We start from the raw sequence: 19,764 nt of genomic DNA, 5'->3' as shown, positions 1-19,764 counted from the left end.
TCAAACAAAAAAAGGGGTAAAACCTTACAGATTTATTGATATTTAATAACTGAATAACCTCCTTTTTCTGTTTCAGACACTGAATAATATTTGTAGAACAACAAACCAAAAGCATTAAGCCACCTAAGTTTTGGCTTTGCAAGGGTGTCATCGCCTCCCTGACCTGGGAACCCATAGCACATGTACCATTGCCATCAGGTAAATCATGTTGCTGTTTCCTCTCTCTGGTCCTGCCTATAAGGCAGCCACTGGCTTTGTTTTCTTACCAACTTCTGAGGTGCAGGACATTTATTGTACCAAGCCAAGTCACCTGTTTGTCTGTGGACCTCCTGTCTCTCAAAGGGGGCTGGGAAGGAAGAAAAAGAGAAGTACCTGGTTGAAATAAATGCATGCTCCTGTGGCATGAGCACAGTTTAATTGTCCCTCTCTGCCTGCCAGCTCTAAATGGCACGAAAGCCTGATAACAGCAAAACCAAACAATACCACCCCACAGCTGAGGAGGCCTGCAGGTGGTTGCCACCTACAAACCTTCTTCTTGGCTGCATCAGCCAAGGCCAGGGCTGTCACTGGCAAAGCTGCTCTGTCATAGCCTGGGTACATGTAAATAAACCATGTTCAGATGATGGAGCTTAGCAGCAAAACACTGGAGATGGTGAACAAGAGAAGCAAGTATTTACCAAGAAGCTGAAATTGCTTGGTTTGGATCAGATGTTTCAGTTTAACAAGAGGCCATTGCCGTTTGTGGCTTAGTTCCCTAATCTGCAATAATTAATTCTGGCTGGCTCTTTTAACCTACAGCTGTACTAGAATTTGCAAATTAGGACAGGCTGAGGGGTTTAGACATACATGGTTTGTCTCGTCTGGAGAGGAAATGAGCATTACTGGGCACAGAGAGGACAGCATTGTAATGATGGGTCAGATTTTTTTGTTTTAACTTGTTACCATCCTCAGACCAAAATGGATTGCCCAGAGGCTTATTCAGCTCCATGATTTCAAGAGATGCTGCTGAAGTGCTTGGGAAGAAGGTGATCCCCCTCAAAGCTCTGCTAAGAGTAGAATATAATGGGGAATACAGATGATACTTTAAGAGACACAACTTATGGTCTACTCCAGATGTCAGAGTTCAGATCTTTATTAATGAGGGAGAGAGAGGGCTTGAGGGAAGTTTGGCATTAGGGAAATAGTCAGGGCCCTGTGACAACTGCCACATCAACCTATGTAGCTTGGAATGGACAGAAGAGCTCTGTGTCTGGAAATCTGCTTTCTGTGAGCTGGGTTCAGTGGCCAACCCACTCTATCTGCTGTAGGCTGAGCAGGAAGGAGGAGCTTTAGTGCATTTATTAAGGACTGCATTACTGTGCACAGCAGTCACAGTTAAAAGGAGAGGAAGGATGCTGTGGCATGGGAAGTGTTGCTGTTCTTGGTCACTGCTCCCCATGCTGGGAGGTCTCTAGCAGTCACACAGGCTACATTGAGTGTTCTCCATTTATGTATTTAATGCCATCTGAAGGTGCCTGGGGATATCCAGGGCATTTACCTATGAGTTTCAGCTGTAACACAAGACCTAAGGGAAATCTGGGCCCTTCTGCAGCAGCAGCCACCAGCCGGCAAGGATTCACCTGAGCACCTCAAATGACTCCACATGTGTACCTTGGGAAGCCAGCAGGTGCTTTGAGAACCCTCTTCTATTTCACAGCAGTGCTCTGAGAGAAGTCTGTGGATATTTCAAGAGTCTGTGGATACCCTAGTTCTTTTCCTGCTAAGTGATGCCACCTGTGTTTTAGGTGATGATGCACCTAGAGAAAGTTTGAAGTAGAGGTCACCAATTTTGTGAAATGTGTGAATTGCATTTTGCAGCCTAGGTGATCTGGTGGGTATCAGTTGCACAATTAGGCTGTAAATAATTCAATATTTGGCTATATCAGGGATTCCATCAATATTATGCAGGTCTTTTGCTTCCTTTTCTCTTGCATGCAAGGGAAAGAAATATTTCATAGATGATCTCACAGATGGTTTCTGGGATGACACAGGACTTGCTTGCAGCAGAAGAGAGCAGGGAGAGAGATGCTTGCATGTGCTGGATCCCAAGATGGGGAGGCAGGAGGAGGTACAGCACAGAGGTAGGCTCTGGTCTGAGGGGGTTTCCCACCACTGTGGTAAATCACTGCTGCTTCTCTCCAGCTCCAAGAAGTCACTCATGAGTGGCCAGCAGGTCAGGCAGGTCAAGACTTCCTGAGGCAGGAGAAACATGTAGGCACTGTGTCCCTGCTGTGCCAAAGGGAGGGGCCAGGGAAGGAAGGCTCACACCCAGCAGTGGGACCTGCCAGGTGGGTGAGTGCAGGGGTTACTGCTAATGACAGGAGGGATATCTTCAACAGTGCTGAGTGTGGAGAGACAGCCAAAATCCCCTAATCCTGGCAGCTCTGGGACAGCTTTTTTAATTCTTTTGAATTCAGGGATCCCTTTGCCAAATCCTGGGGGATCAGCAACATCATGCCAAGCCAAACACAGTAGTCTGACTTGCCATAAGCATTACTACTCCTCTGGTATCCATCCCTCCTCCCAGGTCTCTCTCATGCACACCAGGACATGTACAACATTGTCTGAGAGCTTGGACTGGGCATGTGGTCAGACCCAGGAGCCAAAGAGAGGGACCTAAGCAACATCCTGGATTTGGTCAATAAGAGAGCAGGAGTAAGAGGTGAAGGAAGGAGCTTTGTGAATCAGGACCCTGTTCTGTAAAGCCAAATCCTCTGCAAATCTGGGCAAGAGACCTTGTACAGCTCGTGATTAAGACAATCTCTGCTGAGAAGTCAGCCCGGCTGAACAAGTCACGAGCTGCTCCTTGGGCTGCCACACACAGAGGTGGTTATCATGTGGCTTCTGTGACAGCAGCTCCTCTCACTACAGTAGGCAGGCCCAGCCAGCCCAGACCCAGGCAGATACTGGGCATGCCTCTTTGCAGCTCAATAGCCCATGTCCCCATCGAGCAGGGAGTTCTTTTCTGCCAGCTCCATAATGAGAGCTGTGTTTCAAATAACAGTCCCTGGGATGGAGCCGACAGCAAGCAGGAAATTCGAAGTTCAGGCTGATGCTCCGGGCTTTGCTCACACAATTGTTGAGGTCGAACAAAGCACAATGATGTGAGCTGGGGACAGGGTGCTACTCACCCTCCCCTGGGAGCTTCCTGCCTTGCCTTGTCTCATCCCAGTCTCCAAACTTTCATAAAAGCTTGTGCTGGTTTCTGACATTGAGTTTCCCACAGAGCTGGTCACAAAGATTCGTTCCCATGGTTTCTTTGCTTAGCTTGGTGAAGTCTCTTTGTCTCCCCCAGCACCCTTTGGGCAGCAGGGTAAGAGTGGTGCTGGGGGTGTCTGGGCAGCCTTTGGCAGAAGGTGCTTTGTGGGGAAGAGGAAGTTAAGCAGGAGACAGGGAAAGCAAAGCAGTCATACCATCAGCATAAAACACTTAAAGGCAAAGGTGACACTCGGCTGGGTTTTTGTTGGTTTTAGTTTAGCACATAAAAATTGTTCTGGGAAAATTCACGTGACGCCTGCTGCCATAAAACAATAGAGAATAGAGAACTAGAACTAATGAAAGTAGAGAACTAATGATTTTTCACTTCAGGATCTTAAAGCATTCAAGAAACAATCCAACCTCTCACAGCCAGGACTCTTAGAAGCAGGAGATCCTGTTCCATAGGCTGAAGAAACAAGAGCACAGACATCTGAAATGTAGACAAAGAACAGGGGCTAGTGAGATGCCCAAACATCAAACACTGCTGGGACTTGTGACCAGTTTGCTTCAAACTGTGAAACTATAATTAACATAGACTTAGCTGAAGATAAATATTAAATGCAAAAAGAAGAGGTCTAAGGCCAGCGCTCTCAAGAGCTTCAGCCCCTGATAAAATCTGTAAATACCTACTAGATATAGGCTACTTTCATAAGTGGCATTTTCTCAGTATTTTTCAAATGATTTTTCCCCCTAAGCAATCTATCTCTCCTCCCTAATTTAGGATTCATCTTACCACATCATAGAGATAAACTAAAAATTGAAAAGGTCACAAGTTCTACTTTATTTAGGGAAAAAAATACCCTTTGTAAAATGCCTTTGGACTTATTTATATGACTGCTTTTGTTTTTCTTAGAGAACAAAAGCTTGACTCCTGCTTGTCCCATGGAGCCCTCAACACCAGTGACTGATCAGGGATGGGCTGCCTGAGGAAATCAAACCTGTGAGGACCACGTGGAAGCTGTGTGACCCCACAGATAAGTTGCTGGTTTAGGTTTCCAAGGGTTGGAGGCTAGTGCTTAATTTTAAAATGACAGGTCCTGTGGTAATGTCCTAAGACAACAACAAAGAAATGGCTCTATCTGATGCCAGTGACTGTTCCTCCCAGCAACCAGAGGGCCACCAGACGTGGCCATGGAAATAATGGCACTGATGTGTGCCATTGTGGAAAGGTAGCATGGAAAACACTACCTCTGCTTCTTGAGACAGGAGTTAGCACCAGCCTGACCAATGCTCCAGGCTGCTGCCTAATTGTTTATGTTTTATTGCCAACTAATGCCAGACCGCAGTCTACCAACAGTCCAAGTTGGATTTCCTCTGACTGTGACTAGTATGGGACCTGTAGCACTGAAAAATCACTGCAAAGTCAGTCTAGCCACAGCACAACATTTTGTTACTGCCCAGCTGCCTCTTGTCTGCCACAGCCTTTTACCACAGGCTCTGTAAAGGTGGGACAGAGCTGCTGCTGCTCCCTGGAGAGAGGTGAGTGCCTTGAATTTGATTGTGTGGGGCTGGGCCTGTGTCTGCTTCCTGCCTCTATTATTAAGGGGATCTTAGCATCTCTTTGAGGCAATTTGGCTTTACAAGAAATGAATTATCTGCATTGACCAGCTGAGGGCAGGAACAATTTGTCTATGTTTTCAGGTGGTATCAGAATTAAGTGGCTTACGTATAGATCAAACCTCAGGAGAGCATCTGTGATGAGAGATGACCTTACCTGCCAGGTGGACTGGCCTTGTCCCAGCCCAGCCTCTGTCAGTCACCTGCCCCTTGCAAAAATGTTCAGCAGCAAACACTGGGTGGGTGGCATCTGGGATGAGCAGGGAAGTCAATACAGCCCAGGACCCCTTCATGTGTGTGCAGTGCAGCTGCTGGCAGCAGGACTGCTCAGCACCACTGGGAATGCACGGGGGTTTTTAGTAAGGGACATTATGCTTTTCCAGATCAGTCCTGCCTCCCTCTCTTGCCTGTTGGTGCAGAAAATAACCCAAAGAGCAACTAAACAGCAGACAAAGAAAGCTTTCCTAACATTTCAGTCTTTGTGTCCCTGCTCAGTGAGGGCTGGGAGTAAAACTGTCCCAGACACAATGGTTAAAAAATGCTGAAGGGGGAGAGTGTAACAGAGAAACTACAAAGTACACTTGTGCTGGTGGTGGATGTTTTTTGTTACTGTTATTGGCTATTCAAACACTTACCCAAAAAAAGGAAAGGAGAAGTGGAGACAGCAGCCTCAAATCAAACAGATTTTAAACACTTCACAAACTTTTTCAAAATATATTAATCTTCCAAACACTCTTTAGCCTGTTAGTTAGATTTAAATAATCATGACCTAGTACTTACTAAATAACTGCAATCTTTTGAGAGTTCACATTTATAGTCCAGATCACTACAAAACAAAGGGCAGAAAGAAATCCCATTTGGATGTGAATATTTAATGCGGCATTTGGAAAGCTGCTGCACTGACACTAATTTGAGCAGATAATCAAATAAGTATTAAAACAAGCAATTATGCAGACATATAATTAGAACAGGAAAAGGTTCTAAGTTAAGCCAATAGAAAATGGTTTATAAAGCCCATTTGATCACAGCCTTTCAAACAGAGCTGGAACAAAACACCGAGGCTGTTAATTTATATTTGGGATTATAGATCAGTGGAGGTACCAGTAGTAGCTGGTATGTAAATAGGGGATGGATGCTGGGATTGTTCTTCAGGGATGCACTTCAGAGCCTGCAAATGTTAACTGGAGCCTTTGTGTTGTGTCAAACAGGCTTTGGGTCAGGATCCATCACCCTCTGATGAGGGAGTCCCACAATTCCTTTATTTGGCAGCTTGCAGGAGAAGCAGAAGTAAAACATATTGCAAAAGCCAAGCTCCAACAGGAGTTCTGTTCAATTACGTCTTAACATTAAACTGTAGCTAATGTGCTTTTACCAGATGTCCTGATGAAATACTATTACAAGCTGGTGCATTGCATTAATTAAAGTGAAATTTCATAATGAATTCTTTTTTCAAGGCAGCAGGGATGAATTGATGACCTACATAACCTCCCTTTGCTCTAAAATAGATTTCCGAACTAATGAAATGAATCCCCCTGGTTGTGGCAGGGGAGCAGAGCAAGCTGTGCTTTGCATCCCAGCTACACACTGCGACAGGAAAAATCTGGGCACTCTCCACAGAGATTTTGGCTTGCCTTTCATTGTGTCTAGCAACAAGAGGGAACTTTCAGAGGCAGGAGGACTCTCCATTAAGGCACCTTGCATAACGGGAGGCTTTTGAAAGCTCCATTAAAATTCTTGGACAGTGCCCTCACAGAGAAGCTGGGGGATAAGCTGGCTGACCCTCTACCTTATAAACTGGCACAAATACACAGACAGTTAAATGCACATTTGTTCAAGTTTAAGAGGCTTAGAGTATGTCATTAAAATATAATCCACAAGGGACAACAAACATGCCCACAGCTGGCAGGCTCAGACCCGTCTCTGCGGCGAGCGTGTCGGGAGAGAAGCGCAAGGATCAGCGTCGCCCAGCCCGTGTGTGTGGGGAGCTGATGGGAGGGGGGAGGCCTCTCTTCCCAGGCATATGTTTTTAAAAGAGAAAATATGCCTTTGAATTCTGATTATGCCTGTGTTAGTACATTTTGATCCATGGTGGTTTGAGATGAAAAGCGATTTATGGTGTTGCTAAGTCTCAGCAGTCTACGTTTCACTGAGCCGTTGCAGTGCAATCAAAACAGTGCCTCTACCAGTGCTGGATTGTGCCAGTGAGTCCTAATTGCCTGAAAGATAATGGTGTCATTAAAGTCTCTTGCCTCTGTGAGCCTTGTACTCCTCAACAGAAAAGATGCTTTTATTGTTGGTTTCAAAGGAGCCCTCAGTCACTGCTAAAGCACATTGTCCATTCAGAGGTACTGGGAGGCTCCATTCTGTAGCTCCTTTATTTCTCAGCTTCTCCCTTCATAAGCAGTGGGCAGGCAAGAGCAATGGAGAGAAATGCAGAAAAAATATTGACTTTTCAACAAGGAACACAAAATATAAATCAGATATGATTCAGTCAGACATCATAAGGGAGAAAAGTGTCTAAAGCCTTGCACTGGTTTAGGCTTCTAGCAACAGAAATGGAGAATGCTTATGTGTAAGGAGACACACTCCACAAAAAATGCCAACTTCACCAATAATTTTCAAGTCAGTAATCATTTTGACAGAAAAGCTGTGACCAGCTTCTTTATTCATACAAAAGGCATGTGGCCCCACAATTACTCCTTAACTCATAGCCATTCTTCTTTCTGGACAATTTCAATTAAGAAATGACCTCTCCATAAAACATTCAATTCTGCTACAAGATTTATTCCTGTCTTCATCTGGCAACATCTTCCTGAAAACCAGACAGACACTTATGCAGGTAAATTTATCACTTGTCTATTTATGGTTGTGAGTTTTCTTAAACAGAAGAGGGTTTTGCTATTATTATTTTCCTGTACTCTGAATCTTCAAGAATCACCTTTCTGTTTGCTTTGCACAGTGTTCTGCTCACTCAGGGAGCCTGTCTTCTCTGGCTCAGCAATACCAGACCACATACAAACGACAGTGGCATGCAGAGGTAGCCTACAACAAGAGTTTTCTGCATTTGTGCCACCCAAAAACTGAACAGAGATGTATGTAAACTCTAAGACCACAGAAGTGTCAGGACAAGTAGTATCTGCTGAGTACAGCAAGCTTGGTTTGCACAGGGGCTATAGTCCACCTGACCTGCTATCCTCATAAAATCTTTACAGTTAAATATGCACTCAGCTACCCTTAAGAGACTTAGGGAAGGCCATTATAACATAATCCAGAGTGCTCACCAATGCATGCATTACACAAAAAATGCTTGTCATTGCTGCTGCAGGGTACTTTCAAGCAGAGAAGAGCCTCCACAAATCAGCATTCAGATAATTTTCCTTTCATACTTTCCTTCTCCTGATCAGCCTTTCTCTTAGCTTTTACTCCCCCAGCTGTTACCTTTCCATCTTCTATCCATGTTATCCATCACGGTGGGTATAAGAGCCTTTCTTCATTGCATCACATTTCTGGAGTACTTTGGAGTACTCTGTTGTAGTTTTGCCACTGATTCTCCCTTTGTTTAAGACTTACTGGCAAAAATGTTTTTTTTCTTTGCTGAAGCCTTTTGAATGTAGTATCTAAACTGCAGTCCTGCTCAAGGCTGTGCCTGTGAGGTGGCTGTGCCTGTGAGGTGCCTTTTTCTGAAGGCGGCAGGGGTCTCAGTCAGCTGGATGAGTTCGAGGGGGCCTTTCACATGGAGGGCAGGCAGCAATTACACAGAGGAACTTAATGCTTCTTGCCTGAAATGTAAGTGGCAGAGGGTGATTGTTTAAACCCCAAAACCAAATTTGGAGACTCCCCCTCTTCATACAATGCAGCAGCCTGGAAAGGGCCAAAGTGGTCATTGATAACCACACCAGAAAGCCCAGGGCAGCAGCGTGGGCAGCTCTCCCCAGCCTCTCAAATCCCTTTGTGCACACCAGGCCCTGCCAGGGACTTGCTCTGATGCCCAAACCCTGCAAAATGTGAACTCAGATCTCAATCTAGTGTATGAAAATAGACAGAGTTTTGCTTGTTTTTACAAAGAACCAGAGCACGGATGGCAGTAAACCCATGAGCCTTTTGGCTTAATCCCATTTCAGACACAAAAAAGAAACTCCTGCCTAACAGCCACAGCCTCTCTGGGAAAAGTCAGCTCTTCCTATGTTTCCCTAACTATATTTACTCTGCCATGTGCTGTCATCCTCCAATCCTCCTTCAGTGTCACTTGAAGAAAAAAATCTGTAGTGAATTATAATGACAATACATTGAAGATGGCTTACAGCAGAGAATGGCACTTCACAGCAGCCAGCTGTGACAAATCTGGGTGGGGAGAGAACATTGTGCATGTCCCAGAGATTATAGCTTTTAAAATAAAAACCTCATTCTTGTTCCCTGGGGCTTTTTAATGAATTGCCACATGCAAAAATGCCTTAAACAAAGCATTGGTGATTATCCATCTGACTGGGGATCAGTGATTACAAAATAAAAGAACAGGCAGCACCCTGAAAACTCTAAACCTACTTGAAGAGGTCTACTGATGCTAAGGATAGTCCCATATAAAAGGCAAAGAAGTAGAGGTCACCAAAGGAGCAAACACCTTTAGAGAGGTGGGATGTCTTACTGTGGTTAACATTTCTCAGCAGGACAAAACTCCCACATCTGAGCCATGGACCAGTTGCACCACACACAGACTGAGGGTAAGAAGTGCCAGTCAGATCCCAGGATGATTCAGACACCTGACTATATGAAAACCATGTTTTGCCCTTCTGGCAAGAGCTAGAACAAGGCCAGGAGCAGCAGTCCTGCTGGTGTGACCCAGAGGGAAGTGGTTCATGTTGGAGCACAAGGGTACAGTCCAGTGAGGGTTACAGGTCCTACAAAGGATGTTCTGTCCCATGCAGATATCTGCTTAAACACATCCACACTCTGGCCTTTCCCTCTTGGACAGACATGCTGGTCACAGCATTTAACTCTGTGTTTGGCTTAGGGGTGCAAGGGAAGAGTCCAAACTACCATGGCTCCCTCTGCAGTTGCTGGGTGAGGTGAGCTCCTCTCCCTTGTAATGCAGGCTCTGCTGCAGATCATGCTGCAGGAAAGTCTACCACTCTCCAAGGAATGTATGGGGGCTCTGGAGACCACAGTCCAAAGTGCTTCAGCTTGGGCTGTGCACATAAACATCACAGCACCAGGTACTACTGGAGACCTCCCGCTCCCTTATCCATCTTTAACCACTTTTCCAATGCCTGTGCACTGGCCCTCTGGGGCTCTCCCCAGCCTGCACAACCCTAACCCCTCCTCTGAGTCCCAGAAGCATGTTTTAAAGCATCCCAAACTAGATTGCTCTGAATAGCCTCTGCACATATAGAAGGAGGCTGATGCATCCCAATGCCCTGGGCTTGCTGCTCATGGAACACAGCGTCCCTCTGCCTTTCCCAGGATGTCCGGATGTCCAGCAGCCTGCCTGGCAGATACCCAGATATCCACTGGGATATCCACTAGCTCACTGCCTGGGCCACTGAGGAGTTGGCAGGTCCTCACACTTCCTCTACGTTCGCCCTGCTTTCATTTTCTGTTGCTCCTGGGTTTGGGAGCTTCCAGGCTAAATCTGGGTCAACATCTTTCCATAGGATTTCTGTTCCCTTCCTGCCATGGCTGGCGGAAGGGGATGTGCCAGGACAGTACTCAAGAGCCATTGATTGATGAGGAAGGACAGGCAGGGAATGAGGGTTTTTGGTTTAACTATGTCAAAGCTGTGCACAAACACAGACCCATTGGCATTGCAAGCGTCAGTAAAAATCAGAGGCTGATGTACAAAAATCTCTTGTTGTCTCCAAAAATTGCACTGATTCATTTAAATCCAGTGGGAAATTCAGTGTTTGCTTTTTTACTGTGATTAATAGGTATTCAGATTTTCAAAATTTTAAGCCTTTATTCCTAACATATGTAACATAGTAAGTTTAAAACCTTAGACCACTTCAGCTCTGAATGTTGGGAAACCCACAGGAAAAAACAGTCTCAGCCCTATTTCAGTAAATGTGCAGGAGGATCAGTATGAGTAAAAGCTCTTGTTAGTTCTCTCATGCTTTGCTCTTAGTAATTGGTTGATATTTTAGGAATGGAATAATCTGTGGAAGTTGCTTTCTATAGCATGTGCTGCTAACCCTTTTTTTTCTGTCAGAAAATCCTTTTGAAATTAGACCCAACTCCTGGAATCAACCCAGACACTGCTTTTCAAGCCAGAAGCATATGTATAAGCATCATCAATCATGCCACTGACTCTTATCACTACTCTATATTCACTTTCTACCTGGTTTGAATTCCTAATTGGCCCTGCTGAGCAACTTAGAGCCCTGAAGAAAGTGGTGGAAGGGAGGTGGGAGAGCATGTGACTTTCCAGCTGGGATGGGGAGGGTTTTCTGCAAATTACACTGATAAAGTCTGTTTCCTGGAGAAAATAGAGAAGAAGCAGTTGGCAACAGGGTGAGTAAGAGTTGGATGCAATGGGGTATGATGTACAAAAGTGTGTACAACTGGCTCAATTATCATCTGAGCAGTTGGCCTGGCAGCTGCTTATATCACGTGTTTCAGACTCGTGTACTGCAACACAAGCACACGAGGAGTCACTTGGGCAGGAATGGAGCAGGTAATTCAGGAGACAAGGCTGGTTGTCTGATTTAAGTACAGGAGAAGTTCTGAAAAAAGGAGGTAATTTCCTGTTCCACCTAGAGAAGGATTTCTCTTCCTCTGCTTAGCAAAACACTGATGTTCTCTCCACCCTCAAGCTCTCATTTACAGAAATCTCTTTCTCTCAGTAAGGCTGTCCCAAGCTGCCTAAAACAATGCAAACTGGGTGGGAGCACCCTCAGGGACTGGTGACCCAGGACAGGATGATGGGTCTGGGCTGTGCCAGGGAATGGGCTGCATCCTCAGACAGGCATGGTGGGTCTCAGGTACAGCTAACCCAAAGGGGATTGGAGCTACCTCTCCATCTCAGGTGCAGAGTAAGCACTAATAGTGTGCACACAGAACAGTTCATTGCTTCACCCCCCCTGCTGTCCTCCACCCTCCTCCCATTAAGCAGTCACACATGCTGCTGAAAGCCAGGGCAGCTGTATTCATCTATCAAAGCCTGTCAGCTTGAGAGCATAGGCTCTTCCCATTAATTAAGCAAATGTAATGTGATTAGCTAAGGCTGTAAATGTTTCTAGGCCCATTTAGGAACCTACAAAACACCAAGCATCACTGTCTCTTATTTTCCTGTGCTTGTGCTATGTGGGATGCTCCTCTGGGGCTGTGACTTTAGTTTTTAAATGTTTGTGTGTGAGAAAAAACAGGGAGATGTAATAGAAAGCACAAAAAATGGGTCATGTAGTTCTAAAATTGCTGTTTGAATCTGAAGAAGAAATTAGTTTCTGCACTTTTAAAAGACTTTTGCCTACACTTTTTTTTAATGGATGCAACAATAACTGCTGGAAGCTGAATTTTTGGTAAGACTCGATATACCTCATTTAAGTTTTCTACTTGCTTTGATGAAAAATATATATTACTTAGCAGCTAAATATCTAAACTGGGGTGCTTTAGGCTGTCAACCTGAAAGCAAATGGAACAGTCAGTGGGAAGTTGCACACAGAATAAGAAAATTCTTGAAGGAAATTTGAGTGTTATGAACTAGAGCTACTTAAGGATTTAAAGCTGAAGTGGGATGCCTAAATCTAATACTGTGATGCTGAATGCAGCCCTTGCCAGACTTTCTGTGTGTATGAACTCCCTGTTTAGAACCCTCCAGATGTTTAGAGTCATTTTGATCCCTGGGTCTCAAAAGTGCTCCCACCCCATCCAGGCTGAGCTGCTCAGGAATGTGATGTGAATCTACAGCTCTCTGGGATCCAGAAATTTAGCCTTTCTTTCTCCAGTTCCTTGCACTCAGCTTGGTAGGCATGCACTAAGAATGCCTCAGACAAAGGGGAACAGCTCAGACCACTCTTGAGCTCCTACAAGGACTTCCTAGAGGTTGCATCCACACATGGACCACAGCAAGGGAAGCCCAGTGCCTGATGTTTCACCATCTGTGGGTTCTGTGCCAGCTCTTGAGATCAAAGTCTTGGCACATTGCATACTTTCATGTGGATGTTAAAATGCCCTCAGGACTCAAATCATGAGAGCAATTTCCTGAAGCTGAATTCATTTAAATGAACCATTCCATCAGACACTGACATCCTCTCTACAGTCTCTTAGATTGATCCAAATTCCCAACTTTGTTTCCAGAAATCTGGGGCTTTTCCTGCATGGGTGAAGAAGAAGCTATCATCATGGCAGGCAAGGCAAGAACAGGGATGAATGCCTGGTGAGTTCTTTTCCAGCAAGGCAAAAAACTTTAGGGAGCCTGGGATAAGAAGGTGCTTCCTACAATCCTTACCTCACTGCTCTCACAAACATCCTGGGGGACAAAGGGAGGAAAATACTCCTTGAAATCACTTTAAAGCTTTCCCTGAAATGGGGCAGCACTGCAAAGAGCTGCTGCTCTCACCAGTCAGGGCCAACAGAGAGCACATGGAGGAGTTTAATCAGTGGCACCTCACAGCCTGGGGCTTTCTGAGGGATTCCTCCTTTGACTGCCCCAGCCTCTTCCCAGGAAGCACTTCCTACTGCTGAGGTAGAAATGGAAGGGGGAAGAGGGCTGTTGCTCCAATCATCTTCTCATCTAGATGAATGTATGATTAGATGTGAGGTTTGCCCTTAGGGGGGATCTATGGTGCTTGAAACCAAGACTAGGCTCAAGCCCAATCCCTGTCAAGAGCCATCAAAGGTGATTCTAGTTGGGTGTAAGACACCAAAACATCTCCTCTGACTTAGTAGCTCTCAAAGAAAAACAAGTTTTCAGTGTGATTTCTGGGGGTGTGTTAGCACTGGAAGCAACATGAGGAAACCTAAGTGGCATTTGGACAAGGTACCCCTGGGTCCCCAAGCCTGGTAAAACCCATGGGAGCCTAATAAATGGGATATTGTGAAACTCTACTAGGTGTCACTCTCCTTCTTCAGGCAAGATCCCCTGGAGTGTTACAATGCCCTTAAAATCACTGGTGCTTAGATGGCTGAATGCTTTAAAAAATTTGGCCTCCACCTTTCTCAGAAATGGGAAATTTTCCCTATGATTTATGCTATTGAGGTGTAGCCTCTGATAATAATAGTAGAAACCTAAATATTTTACTCAGAGGACTCAAAGAGCCTTTTTCATACCTCAGTTTGAGGCTGGCATTCAGCTAATGTTGATGTAATGTCTTTTTTTAAAAGGCTGTAATTAAATTTACTGACACAGTCACCAAAGAGCCATTTAAAAGTTGTATATATAGTGGCAATTCAGCATCTGTTGTGACAATTTCATTGGGTTAGTCCTAACATCACAAGCTAATAATACTAGAACAGGGATATGGATAATTCACAGAGGACACTGTACTCAGAATATAGCTAACAGTGATTAAGTAGTCTCTGCTTTCAGAAGAAAGATAAGGGCCAAAAAGAATAGGTCCCTCGATAATATCAGGTGATTCTTATATATGGTCCTTCATGACACAGGCATAAATCACAATAAAACCCATCTGCAGATCTAAGGGGTGAAACCATAAATCCTGCTTTATAAATGAAACCTGCACATCTGATAGTGCACATTGCTCCAGATTTACAGCAGCTGTAAATGATGTACGAAGGTTCACAAACCCATTTGCACTCTCTGGCTGGGGAGAAGGGAGGTGAGATTTTACCGGGGGGAGAATATATTGGAAGATGCAATGAGAGAGACCATATGGATGTGTGTGTGTGTGCAAGTGGGAAATGTGTATTTTACACAGACTTGCCCTATTTTGATTTTACTTGTGAGACTCCCTCCTCTGTCCCCATTTTCTGTAAATTCATGGTGCTGTGTTATGCCTTCCCATTTATTCCAGGTCTGACAGGGTAAATGCAGGTGATGGGGCCAAAGGCTCAGCATTTGCTGGTCACTGGAACAAACTGGGCTCAAATAAAACCTTTCATGCTGGCCAGCAGCCTGTGCCCTTTTTCAGGCTGCAGCTTTGCCTGAAGCAGGTGAAACCCAAGTGATCATTTAAGTAAGTGCAGGGTGATGCTGATCCAGCACCTTTCCTGGGTCATGGCCCATGTTCTGGACAAGGTGGCCAGCTTCTCCAGCTGCTCCTTCTCCTCTGGGCACTGGAGGGTGCATCTCCCTGGAAGCTCCACCTTCCTCTGCCCTCAGACCTGCCTCTTACCGGTAGCACTGAGCCACCTTGGGGCCACTTGCCATTGCACCCACAACATGAAACATCTCTGGGGCTGCTCCCAGGATGGCAGGTTTGGGATTTTGGCTCACCAGCTCCTTGTGTTGCTGTAGCTCTCCCGTGACTGCATTGCACAGGGCCTGTACTTGTCTTTTCTGTTGGCAGCACAAGACATTATTTGCCTGGTGCTCTTCTGTGGTTTGACAATGCTGAGCAGGAGGTAGAGGATGACTGGGCACATTTTCTCACCTGTGAAATGCTGTTATTTGGATCCCCTCTCCTTCACACCAATGCCTCTGCAGGGGCTAACAAGGGGTAAAGTATCTGCACTTGCACTTCCCTCATGCTCTGCTCCAGCTCAGACAGTTAAACCAAGGCATGATCCAAAATGCATGGCTGATTCTTTAATTTTCATTATTGGGACTGGGACCTTGGAAATGCCCTGGGCTTCCTATAACATTTGCTTTTCACATTCATTAGGATGTTTTCCCAATGGCACTCTCGGAGTTTGGCTTCATACAGCCAAAGAAAGGTGGCCTTCCTCACACAGGCTTTTGCCACAAAAGTCTTTTCTAACCTTCATTTTTAGCACTTTTCTGTGAAGTTCCAGTACACTTTGCAGCTAAGGTTAGTGTAATCCAGCAGTGCTAACTTCTCTCCCTGTTTTGGTACTACTGCCATCCCAAATTTACATTTCTAAATAATTGAGCCCAGCAGTGTTCCTTCTTTCAGAGCAGCTGGAGCTCCCAGGGGTGAGCTCTCTGTGTTTCCAAATTTCATCTATGTAAAGTTCAGCACCTCTTGAACAATCAAATACGTTCCTGTGTTTTCCTGTAAAAAGCCTCAGGGAATGAATGTAACCAAAATGTCAGTCTGAGGAAGAAGTGTCTCCCAAAGAGTGAACAGAGCATGTGGAAATATGGACTTTGTTTCTCCAGGGGCACCTGCCAGATATTAGACAATGCATATAAAGCTATTTGCTACCTGTCAGCTCCCCAGAAATCTCTCCTTTGAAGCTAGTAAAGACTGTTTTATTTTATTATAGATTTCTTTTTTTCAGTCATACATAAATATAACATTATAGCTTTCTAACATAGCTTCCTAAGACAACTGTATCCATGCAGTCCCTCTGTCTGCCTGAGGTAATCTGAATTTCTTGTCCATATAAACATGTTAGGCAGACAAATGGAGGCTTCCAAGAGAAGTTTCCATAAGCTCAATGTAGAAATCTATGGCTGGAGAGAAGATAAAATTATTAATGCCTCTACTGAATGAAAATTGAGGGCCATCCCTCAGCTTGTTGATGGCTGATTGCCAGCTAGCCCTGTGTAGCTTCAGATCAGACAAATCCCATAATGCCTTTTGACATGGCAAGAGGAAAAATACATGATGGAGGGCAAGGAGGCAGCTGGGAAGTTGGCTTAGAAGCTGTATCATGGAGTGAAAGACAAGAACAAATGAGAAAAGAGAGAGAAAAACATGGGAAAAATATCATAGAGGAGCGTGAGGAGCAGGGTGTGCTCTTTGGGATGTCCCAGGGAGCAGCAACAAAGAGATGGACTATTGCAGGGGGCAGTGCAGGAGCATGAACCACAAACTCTCATTGGGTTTGCTCCTTGTGGAAGACTTATTTCAGTGGTGATGGACCTCTGTTTCCATTGCCTCATTAGCCTCTACCTGGCCTCAAAGCCTAAAAGCAAGCAATGTGCCAGCTGCTTTTAGGCAAACTCTTTCTGAAACCCAGTCTGTGGCTCCTGGAAGGCATTCCTGAGTTCTACCAGGGCTTCTCAGACTCCTCACTCCTGCTGTGGGCACCTGCTTGACATCTGAAAAAGGTTGTGAAAACGATGGTAGGGTTTTCTTCATTCAGAAGGTTTATAATCTATTTGTCACTTTTCATACTGCCTTATCTCACTTCAGTGTTGCTGTAGTGTCCATAACTTGGCCCTTTGTCCAAGTCAGCTGAAAGCTATTAGAATTGTCAAGCAATTCAGAACCAATTACTGTTACACACAAAGCTGCTTTCCCACTGCTGTGTTCATCAGTTTTACTGACGTTTGCAGCTAATGGGGAACAACAGAGGGTCTAAATCAATTGTCTTCCATATTTCCAGAGTTTAAAATACAGGAGGGCTATGAACTGCCCCTTTGTGCCACTTTAGTGATTATTTTATTTCCCTTTATTTTATTTTATTAGCAAGCACTCCAAAAGGCTCGCTCTAGGCCAGCAGTCGTGGTCAGGGCTTACCTTACTGCCTGAGCTCTTGCCACCTGGCCCTCTGCAAGGCAGAACTTTGCCCTCAGCTTGCTTGCTGGCGTCTCTCTGAAAGGTCCCAGTCTTGGGAATGACCTTAATACGTTCAAGACTGTATTTGATAGACTGGTTTTGCACATGGTTCCCCAGCTGGAATACAGGAGCAGCAGGCTGCTACAAATGCTGTGGTGAATGCTTGAGGGGCAGCAAGGGCAGTGGGGTGGCTCTGACAAGTAAAGTCTCAGTGATATTTCTAGTAGATGTCTGTTGTGGTTACTAGAGGTTAATGGAGGCAGGAGAAGTGTCCTGTGTTTTAGGAAAACGTGAGGAGAAAGAAGGGGGCCTGCACAGCTAACTGAGTGGCAGCTGGCAGGGCACAGGGCAGGTCCTGGTTGCGTGCCCGGGAGCGGCGCTGCCCCGGGTCGCTGCCAGGGACTGTTTGTGTAAGCTGCAGTTTGAACTTGGCTGAGGGGAGCTGTAGGCAAAGCTCTTTTGTTTAGATGCTGGCTCAAGGTTCTGCTTGGACCAGAGCTGAGGAAAGAGCTTTAACCCCTCCAGCAGGCCACCAGCTACAGCCAAGAGGAATCCCCAGTGCTCTTCTGGGCTATAAAGCAGGGGGAAGGTGGGCTCTGTGGCCCTGAGGGAGCTGTTAATTCCCATGGGTGCTCATCTGAACTGCTCTTGCCAGAAATCCAGAGGATAGGATGTGCTGTGCTTTAAGGGCCTCTTACTATTGAAACCTGAATAGCAGTGCTTCTTGTTTGTCAGTGCAGCAGGGATAACTCAGCTTGGCACCTCTTGGGACTTTTTCACACATACATTAGGCACATGGTTTAGGACTTCCTCACCTCCCATCCTCTTCTTCCATCCACACAGTTTGCTGGAGGGAGCAGCTGCTCATGTCCCCCAGACAGCAAAGGACAGTTGGAAATGAATTCTGTTACAGTTTCAGATATTAACAGATCTTTAAAGGGCACGTTTAATGCTGCTAACCCACTTCAAAGAGAAGCAGTACCTTCCAACCATCCTCCTCCATAACATCTGAGAGCTTTCCTAAATTGTTATTTCCCCTGAAGATTTGTTCCACAGCCTTATAGATGTGTTGAGTATTTTAACCCTCCTGGATTTTCAGGGTCTCCCATCTCAAGAAGTCAGCTGCCTGATTTCAACAGCCTGACCTGTTGCCTTGTCTCTGTACTCTGCTTTGATGGATCTGCTCAGCTTGACCCTGATGGTTTGTATACAGTGGTTCTTCCTAATATTAGGGGCTGGTCAGTATGGGAGCACTGGACCTGACAGCTGTGGGCACTGTGGCCATGAAGGAGCAAACAAAGGCTTTTCTGTTTTGGGGGCTGTCAGTCTCCAGGCAGGGAAAGGATCACTTGCTGCTCCCTTCCCCTCCTGTTCCCTAAATGAATACAATACTCCATTTTAAACATGCAAAACTTACCTTCCCCCACTTCAACTGAGCATCTGGGAACTTAAAACGGACTCCACTAGTAAATAAAAAAGAAGCAGCTTGATTAGTTTTATAGCAGTAAAAGGGGGTTAATCACTAAAACGGCTTCTTCTGCTGCCATGGTTCAGATAAATGTGTTTAGCACAGCAAGCAGCCGAGGGCACAGCAGAGGAGGAGAGCGTGCTCAGCCCATCAGCCCTCCGGGGCACACACAGCCTGCTGCCTGTGAAGATGGTGGCAGATTTCCTGCTGACTTCAGTGGAGCTGAGATTGTGCTGCAAATAAATATATCTGCTTCCAAAGGGTACAAGAGGCAGATCAAACATCAGAGAGCTTTTCTTGTATCTAGTATGATCTTTTTCCTCTGTTTCCTGCACGGATTTCCACAGCATTAAAGTTTTCCTAAAAAGAAAGTGATTTAAAAATTGCATTTACCTAGAGCCTCTGACTATATGCAGACATATTGCCACATAAAATGTATGGGTATTCTCAGCTCCTATCTGGGCTGCAGTTGTGGCATCTCTAGCACCTGGGCACATCCATATCCACTTTGACTCTACCTGTGCAAGCCCTAGATCAAAAGCACCAGAAACTGGTAGCCAGTACCAGCTGACTGTTTGCAGCCTAGAGCCAAAGAAAATTCAGGATAATTTTGTTAGTCTGGATACAGGACTTGGAATATGTTAAATGAGTGGCTGTAGTCTGCATTTGTTCACACAGCAGCTGGAGCAGAGAATGTGAAGCCAAGGAGGGAAATGAGTATCACCTTCCAGGCAGGAGGGAAAATGCACAAGGGCTCAGTGTAATCTTCGGAGTCTAGAGTTTGGCTAAAACTTTAGGGGGGAACCTTTGAAATATAAAACATGAGGGCTTTTTATGTCCAACCTGTTGTTGGCATTAGGTAAA

General features: G+C 45.3%; 1 protein-coding gene across 5 annotated transcripts in view; it reads left to right on the top strand.

Moving 5' to 3' along the window:
* Nucleotides 1–74: 74 nt before the first annotated feature.
* The window catches only part of TMEM177 (transmembrane protein 177), a 74,893-nt gene continuing 55,203 nt past the window's right edge, over nucleotides 75–19,764 (top strand). For 2 of the 5 annotated variants that reach the window (XR_007778024.1, XR_007778023.1), the window contains exons 1-3: nucleotides 75–198; nucleotides 4,151–13,219; nucleotides 18,532–18,633. The gene's annotated coding sequence lies outside the window, so the exon portion shown is untranslated. Of the gene's footprint in view, nucleotides 199–4,150; nucleotides 13,220–15,311; nucleotides 15,427–18,531; nucleotides 18,634–19,764 lie in introns of those variants that run through there. The other 3 variants (XR_007778025.1, XM_050977103.1, XR_001990058.3) reach the window with 3 other exon arrangements.

This window comes from Serinus canaria, chromosome 7, assembly GCF_022539315.1.
Source record: "Serinus canaria isolate serCan28SL12 chromosome 7, serCan2020, whole genome shotgun sequence".
NCBI lineage: Eukaryota > Metazoa > Chordata > Aves > Passeriformes > Fringillidae > Serinus > Serinus canaria.
This window is presented reverse-complemented; position numbering and strand designations above follow the sequence as displayed.